General features: G+C 41.7%; 2 protein-coding genes across 7 annotated transcripts in view; one reads left to right on the top strand and one right to left on the bottom strand.

Moving 5' to 3' along the window:
- Positions 1-11,042, bottom strand: part of RSPRY1 (ring finger and SPRY domain containing 1) — a 38,230-nt gene extending 27,188 nt beyond the window's left edge. The window contains exon 1 of one of the 2 annotated variants that reach the window (XM_018062037.1): positions 10,867-11,042. The gene's annotated coding sequence lies outside the window, so the exon portion shown is untranslated. The remainder of the gene's footprint in view (positions 1-10,866) is intronic. The other variant, XM_018062038.1, reaches the window with a different exon arrangement.
- The window catches only part of FAM192A (family with sequence similarity 192 member A), a 38,159-nt gene continuing 31,496 nt past the window's right edge, over positions 11,245-17,907 (top strand). For 2 of the 5 annotated variants that reach the window (XM_018062034.1, XM_018062035.1), the window contains exon 1: positions 11,260-11,474. The gene's annotated coding sequence lies outside the window, so the exon portion shown is untranslated. Of the gene's footprint in view, positions 11,475-12,213; positions 12,239-17,907 lie in introns of those variants that run through there. The other 3 variants (XM_005692012.3, XM_018062036.1, XM_005692015.3) reach the window with 3 other exon arrangements.

Raw genomic sequence — 17,907 nt, 5'->3', positions numbered from 1 at the left:
CTGTTATTTTGGACAGATTTGCGGCAAATTCTTTCAAATATTTGCCCAGTTTAATTACTACTCATTAGAGAAAAAAATGGAAGGGAAAAAGTAGATGGAGATAAAAATTCTTTATATATATAATACTTAATCTAATGTAATACGTAGAGAGACGGGGAGGGACAGGGGAGGGGAAGAAGGGGAGAGGAGAGGCAATGGATAGACAGTATCTCCCTCCAGAGTACCAAGACAACAGCTGAGCCAAGTATAAGACCACAGATGTTCTTGGTTCTCCCAAAAGAGTCAGGCCATCTTCAAAATTTGGAGGTTGTATCATAAACATTTCATGCAAAGATGGGCTCGATAAAGGACAGAAATGGTATGGACCTAACAGAAGCAGAAGATATTAACAAGAGGTGGCAAGAATACACGGAAGAAATGTACAAAAAAGATCTTCACGACTCAGATAATCATGATGATGTGATCACTAATCTAGAGCCAGACATCTTGGAATGTGAAGTCAAGTGGGCCTTAGAAAGCATCACTACGAACAAAGCTAGTGGAGGTGATGGAATTCCAGTTGAGCTGTTTCAAATCCTGAAAGATGATGCTGTGAAAGTGCTGCACTCAATATGCCAACAAGTTTGGAAAACTCAGCAGTGGCCACAGGACTGGAAAAGGTCAGTTTTCAGTCCAATTCCAAAGAAAGGCAATGCAAAAGAATGCTCAAACTACCGCACAATTGCACTCATCTCACATGCTGGTAAAGTAATGCTCAAAATTCTCCAAGCCAGACTTCAGCAATACGTGAACCGTGAACTCCCTGACGTTCAAGCTGGTTTTAGAAAAGGCAGAGGAACCAGAGATCACATTGCCAACATCTGCTGGATCATGGAAAAAGCAAGAAGAGTTCCAGAAAAACATCTATTTCTGCTTTATTGACTATGCCAAAGCCTTTGACTGTGTGGATCACAATAAACTGTGGAAAATTCTGAAAGAGATGGGAATACCAGACCACCTAACCTGCCTCTTGAGAAATCTGTATGCAGGTCAGGAAGCAACAGTTAGAACTGGACACGGAACAACAGACTGGTTCCAAATATGAAAAGGAGTACGTCAAGGCTGTATATTGTCACCCTGCTTATTGAACTTATATGCAGAGTACATCATGAGAAATGCTGGACTGGAAGAAACACAAGCTGGAATTAAGATTGCCGGGAGAAATATCAATAACCTCAGATATGCAGATGACACCACCCTTATGGCAGAAAGTGAAGAGGAGATAAAAAGCCTCTTGATGAAAGTGAAAGAGGAGAGCGAAAAAGTTGGCTCAACATTCAGAAAACGAAGATCATGGCATCTGGTCCCATCACTTCATGGGAAATAGATGGGGAAACAGTAGAAACAGTGTCAGACTTAATTTTTTGGGGCTCCAAAATCACTACAGATGATGACTGCAGCCATGAAATTCAAAGACGCTTACTCCTTGGAAGAAAAGGTATGACCAACCTAGAGAGCATATTCAAAAGCAGAGACATTACTTTGCCGACTAAGGTCTGCCTAGTCAAGGCTATGGTTTTTCCTGTGGTCATGTATGGATGTGAGAGTTGGACTGTGAAGAAGGCTGAGCGCCGAAGAATTGATGTGTTTGAACTGTGGTGTTGGAGAAGACTCTTGAAGGTCCCTTGGACTGCAGGGAGGTCCAACCAGTCCATTCTGAAGGAGATCAACCCTGGGATTTCTTTGGAAGGACTGATGCTAAAGCTGAAGCTCCAGTACTTTGGACACCTCATGCGAAGAGTTGACTCATTGGAAAAGACTCTGATGCTGGGAGGGATTGGGGGCAGGAGGAGAAGGGGACGACCCAGGATGAGATGGCTGGATGGCATCACAGACTTGATGGACATGAGTCTGAGTGAACTCCGGGAGATGGTGATGGACAGGGAGGCCTGGTGTGCTGTGATTCATGGGGTCGCAAAGAGTTGGACATGACTGAGCGACTGAACTGAACTGAACTGTAAAGGATATGATGAAGCATAGGTAGGAGCATGATGCAAGGATTCAGCTGAAAATGACCTTTTGAAAGAGAACACAGTGAGAGTTCCCTGATAATCTAGTAGTTAGGATTCAGTGCTTTCACTGCTGTGGCCCAGGTTCAATCCCTAGTCAGGGAATAGATCCTACAAGGTGTGCGGCTTGATCAAACATAAACAAACAAACAAATAAATAAATAAAATAAAAGAGAACACACTCTAAACCAGCAAAGAGTGCAAGTAATACCATATCATTCCTATCACTCCAAGGATGGGAGTGATTGTGAGGAAAGCAGTGGGTTAAAAAGACATTTGAAGACATGGAAAACCAGTGGAAAAGTATGAGTCATGATACACACGTGATGTGATGATACAATTAACTATCCAAGTAGAGGGAATGAGATTCCTATCACAATCACAAGATTCCTCCCCATATTCGAAAATTCCAAATGGATAAAAAAATTTTAATTTAAAAATAAATATATAAGGAAAATAAGTTTGTTGGATCTCAAATTCTTAAACTTTATTCTGTCCAAATTATTTTTGCTAAGGCTTAAACTGAATGTAGAATAATTCATGCACATTTCTATTTAGTACATTTCAAAGCAAATGGAAGAAATAGGTACGGGTATTTCCAAAAATCTGACTAATTTGGAAGAATTATATGTGGTGATTTTTTTTTCCTATTCCCAAAATGAACTGAAGTATAGTTCAGGTCAATTTCTTCCAAAAGAGTCATTTTCTTTAAATGCCCTAGAAAATGATGTCAGCTATAAAATTTGTTAAGAGAAGGAAATGTAAAAGAAAAAAAAGGTTATATTTTCAATATTTTAAAACCAAAGACCTTCTTTTTTTAAGGACTAGCTATAAAGACCAGGTGCAAAGAAGTTAATTAGGTGGGAAAAGCCAGGAGGCATTTCAAAGGAAAGACTATGAAACAAACAAGGGAAAAAAAAAAAAAAGAGCTGTTATCTTCAAATTTTTTAGCCGTGATCTTTAAATGAGGACACAGAGTGCTCTTGAAGGTTAAAGGCAAAAGCAGGACAATTAAGTGAACATAGTGTATGATCTTTCAGATTTATTCAGGACTAAAACATGGATAGCTTTTCATCTGGAAAAGCATCCCTCACGACACTTCTCAGAGACTAAACTGTGAATACTTTAGGCAAAAGACTGAGTGGTGAAGCTAAACAATTACACTTTATACAGCTTTGTTTTATCTCATTCCAAAAAGCATTATGTGGTTCACTTTCTACAGACTGTTGTTTTAAAACAGTAACATTCATCTCACACAGGACACCAGAGGCCACCTAGAGTACAGGGCACAGGCTTTGCAGTCAGTCTGGGCACAGGTCCCAGCCCTGCAATATTTACAGCTATGCATTCTAATTACGCTGACTACTGACACACTTCAAAACATGGAAGATAGTAACAGTTCTTACACCTCACAGTAGTTCTGTGAGGACTACATGGAACAGTACCTGTAAAACATGGCACGGAGCCCAACACTTAAAATGATCCCCACATGCAAGATGTTATTATCAAATGAGTACACAGCTAATCAGAAGTAACCAAATAATCTGGGATTTGGGGGCTAGGAATAAGACCTGTCTTAATTATGAGCACTAAGATAACTAACAAACTTACCTTTTATAGAACTCATCTACACTGCACTGAAACGATGTTTACTTATCTGTGTATTTTGGGGAAAAAACCTTGGAAAAGAATGTAGCTTAACAATCAACCCCAAAGGTGATAGGCATTAAAATCACTTAGGTGCCTCTTAAAATACCAAGTCCTGGTTCTATGCCAAATAGGCAGCATCTGAATTTCTAGGATGTGGCCCAAGCAAGTGTTTTCTTAAAGGCTCCTCAGATGATTCCGATGGTGGCCATGTCTGGAAATCACTGTGCTATAGAACCTAACACAGAAACTGGGTCTGTACGCAGGACCTCCTGACTGAGTGAAGGGACAAACTGGGAACACTAAAGAGTGATTCTTCTGGGGTCTAAAAGATGAATCTCCTTTCCCAGAGAAATGAACTGAGGCTATCTTTGAATATACCCTTTTGGAGAAGCCAGTCAAAAACCCACCAGAATACAGTTACATCTAGTACGGATGATGTACAGTACATGTCAACACAATGGATGAAGCAGTCCCCTGTATTTCCCACCACAGCCCCCTATGAAGCATCATACTGAACCAAGATGGTATGCTGCTTATGGGTAATGTTATTCAAGGGCTGACAGACGGCATGGGATAGAAAATGAGTAAGACTCGCAGAGTCAGACGCGACTGAAGCAACTTCACTTTCACTTTTCACTTTCATGCATTGGAGAAGGAAACGGCAAAGCACTCCAGTGTTCTTGCCTGCAGAATCCCAGGGACGGGGGAGCCTGATGGGCTGCCATCTATGGGGTCGCACAGAGTCGGACACGACTGAAGTGACTTAGCAGCAGGAGAGATTACGTAAAGGCAACACATTTGTAATATCTATATACTTCACCCTAACGTTTAAGACTACTTAGCATTAGATGGTCAAGTTAGTTTTGAAACAAAACAAACAAAAAAATCTAGTCACATAATTTAAATATATACAACTATCAGATCTGCAACTGTGGCAACCATCAACTGATTTCATGATGGATGAAATTATTTTCTGATAGATGAAATGGCACTGGATGCCATTACTTAGTAGAAATACTTCTCTTACCATCTAAATGGTAACGCTTTTAAAATCATCTCAGTGTTCATAACCATTTTGCTGAAAGGACCTAATTACAATCAAACATTTCCTCTGCAAATCTACTTCTCTGAAGTGCAGTATGATTTATTTTTATTCTCCCCTTTGAAAAAAAGAAAATAAAGGCTATTCTTTCCATTTCAGTATCATTTATGACTAATTCTCCATTTTATATATTTTAAAGCTGCTCTGAGAGGGGGAAAAAGTCAAACTTGGGCTCTCAGTAAGGTTAGTGTTAAAGCAGCGAGGACTGGTACTCAAAATACAGACCTCTACCATCATAAATAGCTCACCACAGAGACACCTGCCAACTGATCTAACCCTCTCTAACAAATGGTCCAGGAATCAATGATTCATCTATTCAAATATTTGCTTGAATTCAATCATAATACAGCTTAGTGACTTTAAGAACATTTTCTTTTCTCTGAAAAATAAAATCTCAGGACTATGCTGCCAAGAAAGGAGAGGCTGATTAAATGAAGGAAGAAAAACCAAACTTTGGGTATAAAATTACTATTGCTGTCATTTTTACCTTATTGTTCCAAAACAGTGAATGTAGCACTTTTTTCCAGTCCACCCTACAGAGGCTAAATTGTACAGCATGAACAATAACAATATATTACACACTGGAAATCTTAATGATTTTCTCTTCTTAAAAAATGTTTTGGAATTTTCTCCTAAGACAGTGAATGCATTTACAAGTGATAGCTTCTAGTGTTATGTTTACTATGATCCTCCAATATTTCATTATGAAAAATTTCAAACATACAGCAAAGTAGGATTTTACAGTGTATACCTATATTCCCACCACCTGGATTCCACTATTTACATTTTACTGTACTTGCTTTATCACATCTGTACACACCTTTATCCATCATCAATCCAGCTTTTTTTCTTGATGCATTTCAAAGGCATCTATGAACTTCCCCCTTAAAAAATCAGCATGTATATCACTAACTGGTTTCAATATGTTTTGAGGTTACATTTACATAAAATGTACAGTTCTTAAGCATGTAGGTACTGAACTCTGTCTACTGCATATACCTGTATGACCCTATCAAGATAGGGAAGCTTACTCCATACATTTGCTTTTAAAATATCCTGCTGGACACTCCAAAGACCACAGTTTTCCTGTGTTTAAATGGGAGGTTAACGTGTAAATCTTGGAGGTCAACGAGATTATTTGGTAGCAAAATAAGTAGGTAAGAAAGATGTATTGTATATCAAGAGTACACTTGCCGTTTGAAACAGAAACCACCTGAGGACATTTTAACAAGAGCATGTTTTGCCTCTAAAATCTAAGATATCTCAGAGGAAAGGGAAGGGAAAGATTGTGAAATATTTGGTTGGAGCTTCACTTTTCCCCCAAAAGGAAGGGCAGCTCTGATATTTTTACATGCCACTCAGGTGTTGAAAACTATTTGTCTGCAGTGGCACTGGGCACTTGAGGTTTAAGTCACATAAGGTATTCTTATCCACTGGATTGTAACTTTCAAGTTGTCTGGGAAAAAGCACTGAATGATTCTAATACTTCTCTTGTGCACTGAGGTTGAGGTTGGTTTAAGAAAGTACATTTTTGAGGGAAAAGTAGACAATTTTTTTGGTTGAACTGTTGGAGAAGTACTTAGGGTAGGACAGAGTAAGGGATTTTCAAAAGCAAATGACAGTAAAAATGAGAGAGGGGGAAAAAAAAGGAGTAATGAATAATCCTGCCTGGTCTCAAAGGCTGAAAACTTTGCCTTGGACCCAAAAAGGAAACGCTAAGGGAAGAACTGAGGTAAGTGCTAATGATAGCTGCCATCCAGAGGAGAAAAACAAATGTAATACTCCACACTATGGGGAATTTTTCACCTCCAGAAGACCAAATAACAGGAAATCATATAGATGTGTCATTCAAACACATGATTCACAAATCTAAAAAGATTCTTCTGTTATAGAAAACTCTTTGCTGCTAAGAAAAGCAAACAAAAAGTAAACAGTAGGAATAGCAACACCTTTCTCAATGAAATCTACTTAAAATGGTGTCTGAAACACTCAGTTGCACACTTGACTGTATATCTACTGGAACCTAAAAGAAAAAGTGTTAGTTCAGGTATGTCCGACTCTTTGCGATCGCGTGGACTTGAAGCCCATCTAACAGATACTCAGTAAGTATTTTAAGTGAATTCATTCTAAAATCTGTAATTGAAAAGCTGAGAACACATCACTCAATAAATATGAATCCAATGCTAATATGCTAGGCATAGAGCAGAGATGACAAAAGGTCCCTCATACTTTTCTTAAAGGGATGAACGGCAGCCACAGACAACAGAGTGCCCAATCCATAATCCAGCACCTGCCACAGAAGCCCATGCGTACAGTGTCAGGTCCACCAGAAGGAAGCCTCTCGCTCCACCATTTTTCCAGTGGAAAAGGAACTTAGTTAACATTCAAGTATCTGTACAAGGAAGTTTTTAGGTGACTATATACATTAGCCTTGGCAACAGGGGAATGAAGGATTTAGATCTGCACTGCAACACATTCATGTCTTAAATGATAAGCCAAAATATCGTTGGTACGTATATCCCCGACCATGCAGTTGAAAGGTTAACCAAAAGTCCATACACTTAGTTGATAAAGATGAAGATAATGGTAACGCTAATGAAAAACAAATAAAAGAGGAAGCACAATGATAAACTAAGATCAATTTGAGACAATACTGATGATAAATCCCAAATAAGCACCTTTCCTGAATACTGTAAGGACCCCCATTCTGCACATGACATGGTAAGAAGCTCTGTGCTGCTGCCAAGTGTCTCACGACAGTACTTCTGGGAAAACAAGGTATCAGAGACAACGTTATGCTAGTCTTGGTTCATGAACATCATGGTTTAGGGACCTGTTAAATTATTAATAAGTAGTCTTTAGGTGCAGGTAAGTATGAACAACTATGAAGCAATAAGAATTGAAAAAAAAGCCACATTTTCAACAAGGCAGGGCAGGGTAGGAGACATACTCTGAGAATCACTGCATTAAAGGAGCACAGAAAAGGAAACTTAATTCTTTAGGAAGTAGGAGTAGGAAAAAAAAAAAAAACTAACACTGAAACATTAAACTGAGGTAATAATAAACCTGCCAAATAAGGTATTTCAAAACTTTCTACTTGATGTATATAAGACCCATGAAATTATGCTTGAAAAAGTTACATGCAGGGTTCATTCCTTAACAAACTTAAGGAGTGTATCAATCCTCTGCCGTCTCAAATGCATTCTTAGTTTTCCAAAGCTTAGAGAGGGAGAAAGTGGAATATTCTCCAAGAGTTCACCACTACTTATTAGGTACTACCTCAGTTAGCCTTGTATATATCATAGTTATCTATAGTAAAAAAATGATTTTACATACTAACCAGCAAGCATTCCCTATTAAAATGGACACTGAGACCCAAATTATGGCATTCACTATTTCTCAACTATTCTGTTTTTCAATTTTATAATTTGAATACCAGGAAAAACTATCCAAATTCAATGGGAAATGCTTTGAAAATGCCCAAATATTTGAAGAGAAGCTAAATAGTTTACTACCCCCCGCCCATAACTCTTTTGAAATAGATTACTGGTTCCAGTGTGGTTCCCGTTTGTGGTGTTTAATGACTTTTCACTTACTTTTGCAACCCTATGACTGTCACATCCTACAAGAATTCCACCACAAAACAGAAAATTTCCAATTTTAAGTAACATAGGTAAAGTATCTGCCTGCAATTCGGGAGACCCAGGTTCGATCCCTGGGTCAGGAAGATACCCTGGAGGAGGGAAGGGCGGCTGCTCACTCCAGTATTCTGGCCTGGAGAATTTCACGGACAGAGAAGCCTGACAGGCTACAGTCCATGGGGTCGCAAAGAGTCAGACACAACTGAGCAACTTTCACTTTTCACACAAAATGCTAGGTTTTTATTTCCCCTTGATTCTTTACTAAGTGAAAAGTTATTTTGCTGATGAAGCAGAAAAAGTCCACATAGACTATGCTGGAACACTTCTATAATCAATAAAGTAAAAATAATCATGAAGTCCAGAAATAATGAAGGGTTTATGAAAATGGCAAAAGCAGGACTCAGATTAAAGCAGCAGGTCTGGACAATGTGTATCTTGGGAACCAGAAAGCTCACAGAATTACCACAGGGATTTTTTTCAAAAAAGACTCATGGAACGTAAGATTAGAAAAACAGGAAATTCAAGTCAGCTTTTTGTTTAGGGAAAAAAAAAGAAACTTCAAAAATCACAAATTACTCAATATTTGTTAAACCAGCTCAAACAATTGCAACTAACCAAAAATTAGGAAAATGTCATACATGGACACAGTACTTATAACCTCATAGAGGGATTTACAAAGCAAGATGTCATCCCAGGAAGTGCAAACTATACATGGGTGAAAAACAGAAACAACTGTTGTGGGAAAAAATTTTTGAAGCCATTGCTAATGTGCCTCATAATGTATGGTTTGGGGTGACTACAGGCAGGCATAATATTCATGGAGAAAAAACAGAGGTCTCATTTACAAAATCAAAACTGAGGGAGAAAACATGATACTCACTATCTGTACATAAAAAGGCCACAAATATATATATATGGAAAAGGGAGGGTGGTTTACAATAATGAGATTAAATTACCTGGAAGAAAATTTCAGCTGTCAGAAAAAAAAAAAAAAAAATTCCTGAAGGAAAAGAGTGTACCATAGTGTTATCTCTTGCAGTATCATCAGAGGTTCAAAGTAAATTAAAACTCTGGGAAAAAACCATCCTCCACCCCCATCTAAGCAGTAGCTGAAATCATGGGTTTAGACTATATGACCTAAAAAGCTGGAAACCTTGAAGCTTTCAGTACAATATGGCTCCCCTACTCCATAGGTGATCAACAACGGTATTAATGCTAATCCCTTACATCTACATACTGTTTCACAGTTTAGAAAGAGCCTTCACTTTCACTCCTCAACGGCAACCCCTTTGATGGCAGAATCACAATACTTTCACACAGCTTGTAGTCTGAAAAACACTTTCACACACTGTTATTTTACAGAAGAGACCCAAGGAGGTTGAGGAGGAGGAGATGGCAGGTAAGGGGCCTGGACAACCAGGGGACTCCCTTCAGTCAATTAAATAGACTCTTCTAACCTTTAGAAGTTCAAAGTACAACACTCCAGGGGGGGCAACCTCATTCAGGCAGCTATACAGGATAGAACTGAAGAATCTCAGTGGATCATTTCTGCCTCAGTCTCCGACCCCAAACACAGGGAAACTGAGGTAGCAGGTAGAACAAAAGCCTGATAGAAAAGTCACGTACGGAGTGTCGGTGGGACAGACTTCCCACCACTCCACTCCACCTGCACTGTGTCCAAAAATGGCTGATTCCTATGTTTCGAAGGAAAAAGCTTGCCATTCCCGCTTCCCTCTATTTCCCACCCGGGCTTTCCTATGGCTTGGGGAGGGGGGGAGGGGGATCTTCCTCCCGGAACCGCGCAGCAAACCCCCTCTCCCCAGGCTCTTACTCATTTTTCACGTCGGGCCTCCGAAGTAGGGAAACCCGCTAGCTCTGGCTCCCAACTCCTAGTTTCTTGCTCTCTCTGAGGCGTTTCTTGACCCTAAGGCACGTCTAAGCCTCCCGAGGGATGGTCTTCTGCCACTCCTGCCACCTAAACCTCAAACTCCACAAAAGGAAACCCTCTCCAAACATCCTCCCATCTACCCTTCTATCCTGGCCACCCCTGAGGAGCACCACTATATATCAGGAGCCTCCAGGAGCTACCTGCCTCTCACCTGGGCCCCTCTGGCCTCGGCCTCCGCAGAAGGGCGACCCCCAACAATCTCCTCGGTCAAGAAACCCCTAAAGCGGAAACACCCTCTTCCAGGGTCCTCTCCCGGAGCCTTAAGCATGGGCCTCGCTAGAGAACCTCCGGGCTGTTTTCTGGGCTCTGCCCAACGCCACCCGCTCCCAGCCCCCTCCTCAGAATCTCCCCCAGCCCAGTCCTGTCTCGCCGCCGCAGATTCAGGCGGCTGTTCCCCTCCCTCACGGACGTCCCCAGCCCTGGGACTCCCCCCGCTTCGCGTTCCTAGGGGCTTCCCGGCTGGGCTGCGGCACTGACTTTCTCCAGCTCTCGGGCGCACTCGAGGGAGGGGGCGGCGGCGGCTGCGGCGCGACTCCTTTGTGACAGGTCCAAGAGAGCGGTAAAGATGGACGCGAGGCCACGGCGCTGCCATTACGTGCTGGGCCCACCCACCCCCCGCTTTGTACCGCCCCGGCCCTCCCTCAGTCCCCTAGGAAACGCCCCTTCCTCGGTGGCAAGCCCTCTTACTCACATCCAATCAGCTTTCAGGAAACATATCACGTGACAACACGACTCTGCCCGCCCTCCTTGAGGGAGCTGGCCAATCCCCTTGCTGAAGTGTGAATGGCCCAATCAAATCTCTCCCGCTAGCTTTCAAGGCACCGGATTTCCATCTGGCTCCACGGGAGGAAGGGAGGTACGGATTGGGTTACACCGCCGGAAGAGGGGCGGAACTTTGTTGTGGCGGTGAGGAAAAGGAAGCCCTGAAGGGTAGAAAGAAATACCAAAGCAAAGGCTGTTTTCCTGCTTTCATTCTTTCTGTTTTCCTTCTTTTTATTTTTTCTTAAGAGCGAGCGGCGTTTGCGGTGGCAGTTTGGGGTGGGCGCCGCCGAGGTGAGGGGGTCTCGCCTCCCGCACGCTGGTAGGTGAGTGCGGCCTGGGCCCTGGCCAGGCAGCGAGACCAGGGCGCCAGCGTCCTCGCTGAGGAGGTGGGGGGCTGCGTCTGACGTGAAGTTTAGGGCCAGGCCTGCCCTTACTCTGCGCTCTCGCCCGGGGTTCTGAGTCACCAGAGACAGGGGCTTGTGGGGCGCAGCCTGAGGGAAGCCGAGGGAGCCCGCGGGAACGCCTCCAGGTCCTGTGGAGGAGGATGCCGACCCTTTCACGCGGTCCTGGGGCTCTGGGTCTCTTGTCGGCTCCCCTCTTTGTTTTCTGCCAGGTGGCAGGCTTCCAGCGAGGAGTGGGCTCTAACAGAGGTCTTGGAACGGCTCCAGGCTACTCCGGAGATGTGGGGGTGCCTGCCTGGTTGCGAGTTTCTGAGTCAATTAGTTTAGGATGGAAACATTAATTATGTTCCATGTACCAGTCTCTGTGCTCAGTGCACTCTCTTGTAAAGGAAATCAAACTGGCGTGTTCGTCTTGCAGAAAACTTAACTGAGGGTTGAAGGGTCTTGAGAGCTGCTGACCCAGGGTGAAAGCCGGAGCGCATCGCGGGAAAAGGTGGAGACCTATTCCTTCTTAGCACTGGTTTTGAAACTAGCAGAAAACAAGAGCTTCTGTGGCCCTTTTGAAATGCAGATTCTCGGACCCTCCACCCCAGCTAGTCCGACTCAGGTCTTGAGTGGGACCGAGGAAGTCAAGTGCAGGTCTGCCGGTCAGAATTCCCAGTGACCACTTGTGTACCAGCTGTTGGGTAAGATTAGTTGATAATTCAGCTGTTTGCCTTATTGGTGTGTTAACAAGGACCCCATAAAAATGGTTTGGAAAGCACTGCTTCTGAACGCCTTGAAAGGAATTAGTGTGTAGACTCCTTTTTGATACAAGGAATTGAGTAGAGATAAAGGCAGCTTTTACAGTCTTAAAAATAGAGCTTGAGATGAACAGTTTGTAAGGGTCTGAAAGCTGAGGCTGCCCAGTTATCTTTCTCATAGGGGTCTTGGTGCCTTTCCCTCATGAGGAAGTTCTTCGTGGTTGTAACAGTTATATCAATACCTTTTACCTGGTTAGCAGTCGTTCCCGTTTAAGAATCTTGCTGTTTTGATTAGAATCAAGCTGCTGCTGCAGAAATTGAAAACCTTGTATCTGGTAAATAAAGTGATTTAAACGCATGGTTCAGCTGTAGACTCAATCAGCGTAGTTATATCTTCATGGCAGGTAAATGAAGCAATTTCAGTGTGCTCACTATTGATCTCCTTTTGAACAGTGCTCTGTCTTCATTCTCAAATACCACCTGTTTGGCTTTATCTGTAGCATGTGTTTTACAGTTTATTTCGTCTTTGGTTTTCTGAATTTTCCTTATGATGTATGCAACTGTGGATTTGTTTCTGTTCAGTTTGTTTGGTGTCTATTACACGTCTAAATTTTTGGATTAGTGTCTTTCATAAGTTCTGTAAAATTCTTAGTCATTTATACTCATGTACTGTTTCTGCCCTGTTGTGTACTTCCTTCTTTACTGATTTAATGTAGACCTTTCCCCCTCTCTTCTTTATGCCTTTTCCTCTTTTTACTTTTCTATACTGCATTCTACATAATTTGTTTTTTATGAATTCTCTCATAAATTATTTCTAATCTGTTACTAAACTCATCTGTTGTGATTTTAATTTATTGCATGTTTTAGTCACTGAAGTTCTGTTTTTTCTTTTCAAATGTGCCTTGCCACTTTAACGGTTTCTTATGCTCTGCTGTTAATTTTGAGGCCTGGTTTTTATTTCTTTAAACATGGTAAGCATAGTTGTTTTGTAATCTGTATGTGTTAATTCCACTGTCTGGATTTCCTTTGGTCTGTTTCTGTTGCCCATTATTTCTGCCTTTTTTCTTACCAGTTCACCTTTACCTGATGCTGTAGTTCTTTGGGGTACCAGATTAAGATGGAGAAGGAGGTGGTTATCAGACCCCACACACCCTACCTGGGTTCTCTGCTTTTGACTTTTACTTCCCAAGGGCACCAAAACAGTAGCTTTCAAGATCAGAGAAATGTTCAGGACGAAAACCAGTTTGAATATTGGGCTCGGTTTCTGCTTTTCACGTTGTTTTGGGTTTTTGCCGAATTCTTTACTGTCTTGTTAGCTTTTCTATTTGTTTAAGAATTATTTTAAAAAACTTCTTCCAGTTTAATTTGTTGCAGAAGTGAGGGATTGGTCTCAATTACCTAGCTTGCTATTTGTGGAAATGGAAGCCCCTTTGATTTTAGGAGTGAAATTTGTCTTTCAGGCAACTTTGAGTTAAAGGTTATTTTTCTTCACCTATCTAAAACTTCCACCACCTTTCACAGGGCAGCATCCTTCTATTCAGTTGCCTACTCATATCTGACTCTATGTGACCCCTTGGACTGCAGCATGCCAGGCTTCCCTGTCTTTCACTATCTCCCAGAGCCTGCTCAAACTCATGTCCATTGAGTCGGTGGTGCCATGCAACCATCTCATCCTCTATTGTCCCTTTCTCCTCCTGCCTTCAGTTTTTCCCGGCATCAGGGTCTTTTCCAATGAATTGGCTCTTCACATCAGGTGGCCAAAGTATTGGAGCAGTGTCGTAGCTGCTATCAAAATTAAGCTTCCCCAGTGCTTTTTCCAGTCTTCCTTTTCTGAACTCCTTAGTGCTTAATTTCTTTTCTCTTAGAGCATTTACTCTCATTCTCCATTTCCTTAAATTGCTCCTGTACTTACCTTATCTCTTCTTTTGAATTCAAATTCCTTATTTGCTAAAAAGTAGTGCCAGTTTAGTACCTAGCACTGTGACTTGCACATAATGCTATTGCTGCTTGATTGTGTCCGAGCCTTTACGACCCCATGGACTATAGCTCAGCAGGCTTCTCTGTCCATAGAGTTTTCCAGGCAAGAATACTGGAGTGGGTTGCCTTTTCCTATTCTAGGGAACCTTCTCTACCCAGGGATCGAACCCACATCTCCTGCAAGTCTTGCATTGGCAAGCGGATTCTTTACTACTGAGCCACCTGGGAAGCCCTGCCTTGCACATATGTTCCCTGTAAAGATTTACTGCAAAAATACAACTGAATGAGTGGGCCTTGTATGTTTGGTGTAGTGTAAAGTCCTTTTTTTTTTTTTTCTCTTAATTTGGTTTTGGAGAGGAGATCCATAAAGCTTGGAAGGTGGGGGTGGGAGAGAGTATAATTTAGTGTGGGTTAGGTTCCAAACTCCACCCAGATGGTAAACTAGTGTGTAGTCAAAGCTATCCTCACATCAAACTGTGGAAAATTCTTAAAGAGATGGGAATACTAGACCGCCTTACCTGCCTCCTGAGAAATCTGTATGCAGGTCAAGAAACAACAGTTAGAACTGGACATGAAACAACAGACTGGTTTCAAATCAGGAAAGGGGTACGTCAAGGCTGCATATTGTCACCCTGCTTATTTAACTTACATGCAGAGAACATCATGCGAAATGCCAGGCTGGATGAAGCACAAGCTGGAATCAAGATTACTGCGAAAAATATCAGTAACCTCGAGATATGCAGATGACACCACCCTTATGGCAGGAAGCAAAGAGTCTCTTGATGAAAGTGAAAGAAGAGAGTGAAAAAATTGGCTTAAGACTCAACATTCAGAAAACTAAGATCATGGCATCTGGTCTCATTACTTTGTGTCTAATAGATGCGGAAAAAATGGAAACAATGAGAGACTTTATTTTGGGGGGCTCCAAAATCACTGCAGAGGGTGACTGCAGCCGTGAAATTAAAAGATGCTTGCTCGTTGGAAGAAAAGTTATGACCAACCTAGACAGCATATTAATTATTTTGCCAACAAAGGCCCATCTAGTCAAAGCTATGTTTTTTCCAGTAGTCATGTATGGGTGTGAGAGTTGGACTGTAAAGAAAGCTGAGCACCAAAGAATGGATGCTTTTGAACTGTGGTGTTGGAGAAGACTCTTGCAAGTCCCTTGGACTGCAAGGAGATCCAACCAGTCCATCCTAAAGGAAATCAGTCCTGAATATTCATTGGAAGGACTGATGCTGAAGCTGAAACTCCAATAGTTTGGCGACCTGATGGGAAGAACTGACTCATTGGAAAAGACCCTGATGCTGGGAAAGATTGAGGGCAGGAGGAGAAGGGGACAACAGAGGATGAAATGGTTGGAGGGCATCACCTACATGATGAACATGAGTTTGAGTAAACTCCAGGAGTTGATGATGGACGGGGAGGCCTGGCGTGCTGCAGTCCATGGGGTCGCAGAGAGTTGGACATGAATGAGCGACTGGACTGAAGTGAAAGCCAACCTAGATGGTAAAATAATGTGTAGCCAAAGCTATCCTGGGGAATCTATTAGGGAGGCACCATGTTGGGTATGGCACCCCACTCCAGTACTCTTGCCTGGAAAATTGCCTGGACGGAGGAGCCTGGTAGGCTGCAGTCCATGGGGTCGCTGAGGGTTGGACATGACTGAGCGACTTCACTTTCACGCATTGGAGAAGGAAATGGCAACCCACTCGAGTGTTTTTGCCTGGAGAATCCCAGAGATGGGGGAGCCTGGTGGGCTGCCGTCTATGGGGTTGCACAGAGTCGGACACGACTTAAGTGACTTAGCAGTAGCAGCATGTTGGGTATAGGTATACCAGTGTAGCAAAATTCCAACATGGCCATATTTTTCTCCAGCTTTGAAACAGATGCTATTTTTTCCCTTTGAGTTTTAGATAAAGTAGTTGGTTCGCATTTAAGAATCACTGTGTGTAAAAAATATAGCTCATATTAGAATTACATATAGTGAGGGAAGTGCTTATACTCTTGAGAGGCACGGATGAGGGGAGTTGAGGATCAGCTAAGGGAACCAATATTATCTTTTTTTCTTCCAGTGTATCTATCAGTAGATAAATTCAAGGTATTTGTACATATGATGAAACTGTTTTTATGCTGTGGAAAAATACATGGCATGTGTTTTCTAGATGTCTTGCAAAAAGAGGTTACTTCAAGTTGCTGTTTATAGTAAACATTGTACGTATGAATTGCATTTACTAATGCTGTGACCTCATTTTTAGATTCTTTTAGTCCTCTTTGCTTGGAGAAGGCAGTGGCACCCCACTCCAGTACTCTTGCTTGGAGGATCCCATGGACAGGGGAGCCTGGTGGGCTGCAGTCCATGGGGTTGCTGAGAGTTGGACACGACTCAGTGACTTCACTTTCCCTTTTCACTTTCATGCATTGGAGAAGGAAATGGCAACCCACTCCAGTGTTCTTGTCTGGAGAATCCCAGGGACGGGGGAGCCTGGTGGGCTGCCGTCTGTGGGGTTACACAGAGTCGGACATGACTAAAGCGACTTAGCAGCAGCAGTAGCAGCAGTCTTCTTTGCTAGTGGAGTAGTAGTTGTCATGCTCTGAAGTTTTATAGGGGAAGTTGGCTTGACTTAAGTTACTGTAGATTGATAGAAGTGCCTTCTGGCCAGAAAGCAGTCTTTCCTAGAATGATTTTTAGTTTGCCAAATTCCTCTTAATTTCTGTCCTACATTTTAAAATCTCACATGACTTGAACATCAGGATAATGTTGGAAGAGCAATACTTAAGTATATTTACTAACAGAAAAAACGTGGATTGGCCTATTGTTTTTGCTCCCTTTGAGGAAATGTTAGAACATTGTGACACAGAGATCTGATCTGCCCTGGTGTATTTTTACAAGTACAGTGTATCTAATGTTAGAAGTTAGGAGGGTATGGTGGCCAGTGATGTAAACACTTAAGTAGTCTGCCATCACAAAATTCAATTCCAGAGGAAACCAGATCTCATTTACTTGCATCATGGCATGAGCTAAATGGAATAATTTTCATGTCAGCAATGGCAGTTATCTTGGGAGCAGTTTTGTTTCTTGAAATTTATATAGCATGCTGTGCATAAACCCATTCTGTCTCACCAGACTGGAAATTAAATACTACAATCTCCAGTACAAACACAGTATTGCAGTGTTTAACAGTTATTTCACCTTGAAATATGAGAACATTGTTTGTTTGGCTGTCACGCGAATTTGAATATTTGCATCAGTTTGAAACTTTTAAGTTGGGACAAAGTGATTTTGGTATGGTTTTGGATTTCCATGAATTCTCTATTTGAATAACTTATATAATCCTTTTAAAAATACTGTAATGTTTAATTTGATAATTGAACTTGAATCACTATAAAAATGCTATGAGAGTAAAGAAAAGTTGGCACAGTTATTCTTTCTAAAATTAAATACAATAAGGACAAAATAAGCATTCTCAACGTAAATCTTCTTCATCCCTAAATGAATTTTTATTATTAAATCCCCAGACCCCTGGGCTTTTGTTTATTTGTGTTTTGTTTTTAATTATTCTAACAAAGGAGGAAAATAAGAGACTTGTGAAAATTTAGGTAAGCTGTAGGAATTAGAAATAAACACTTTAGTT

The sequence above is a fragment of the Capra hircus genome, chromosome 18 (assembly GCF_001704415.2).
Source record: "Capra hircus breed San Clemente chromosome 18, ASM170441v1, whole genome shotgun sequence".
NCBI lineage: Eukaryota > Metazoa > Chordata > Mammalia > Artiodactyla > Bovidae > Capra > Capra hircus.
This window is presented reverse-complemented; position numbering and strand designations above follow the sequence as displayed.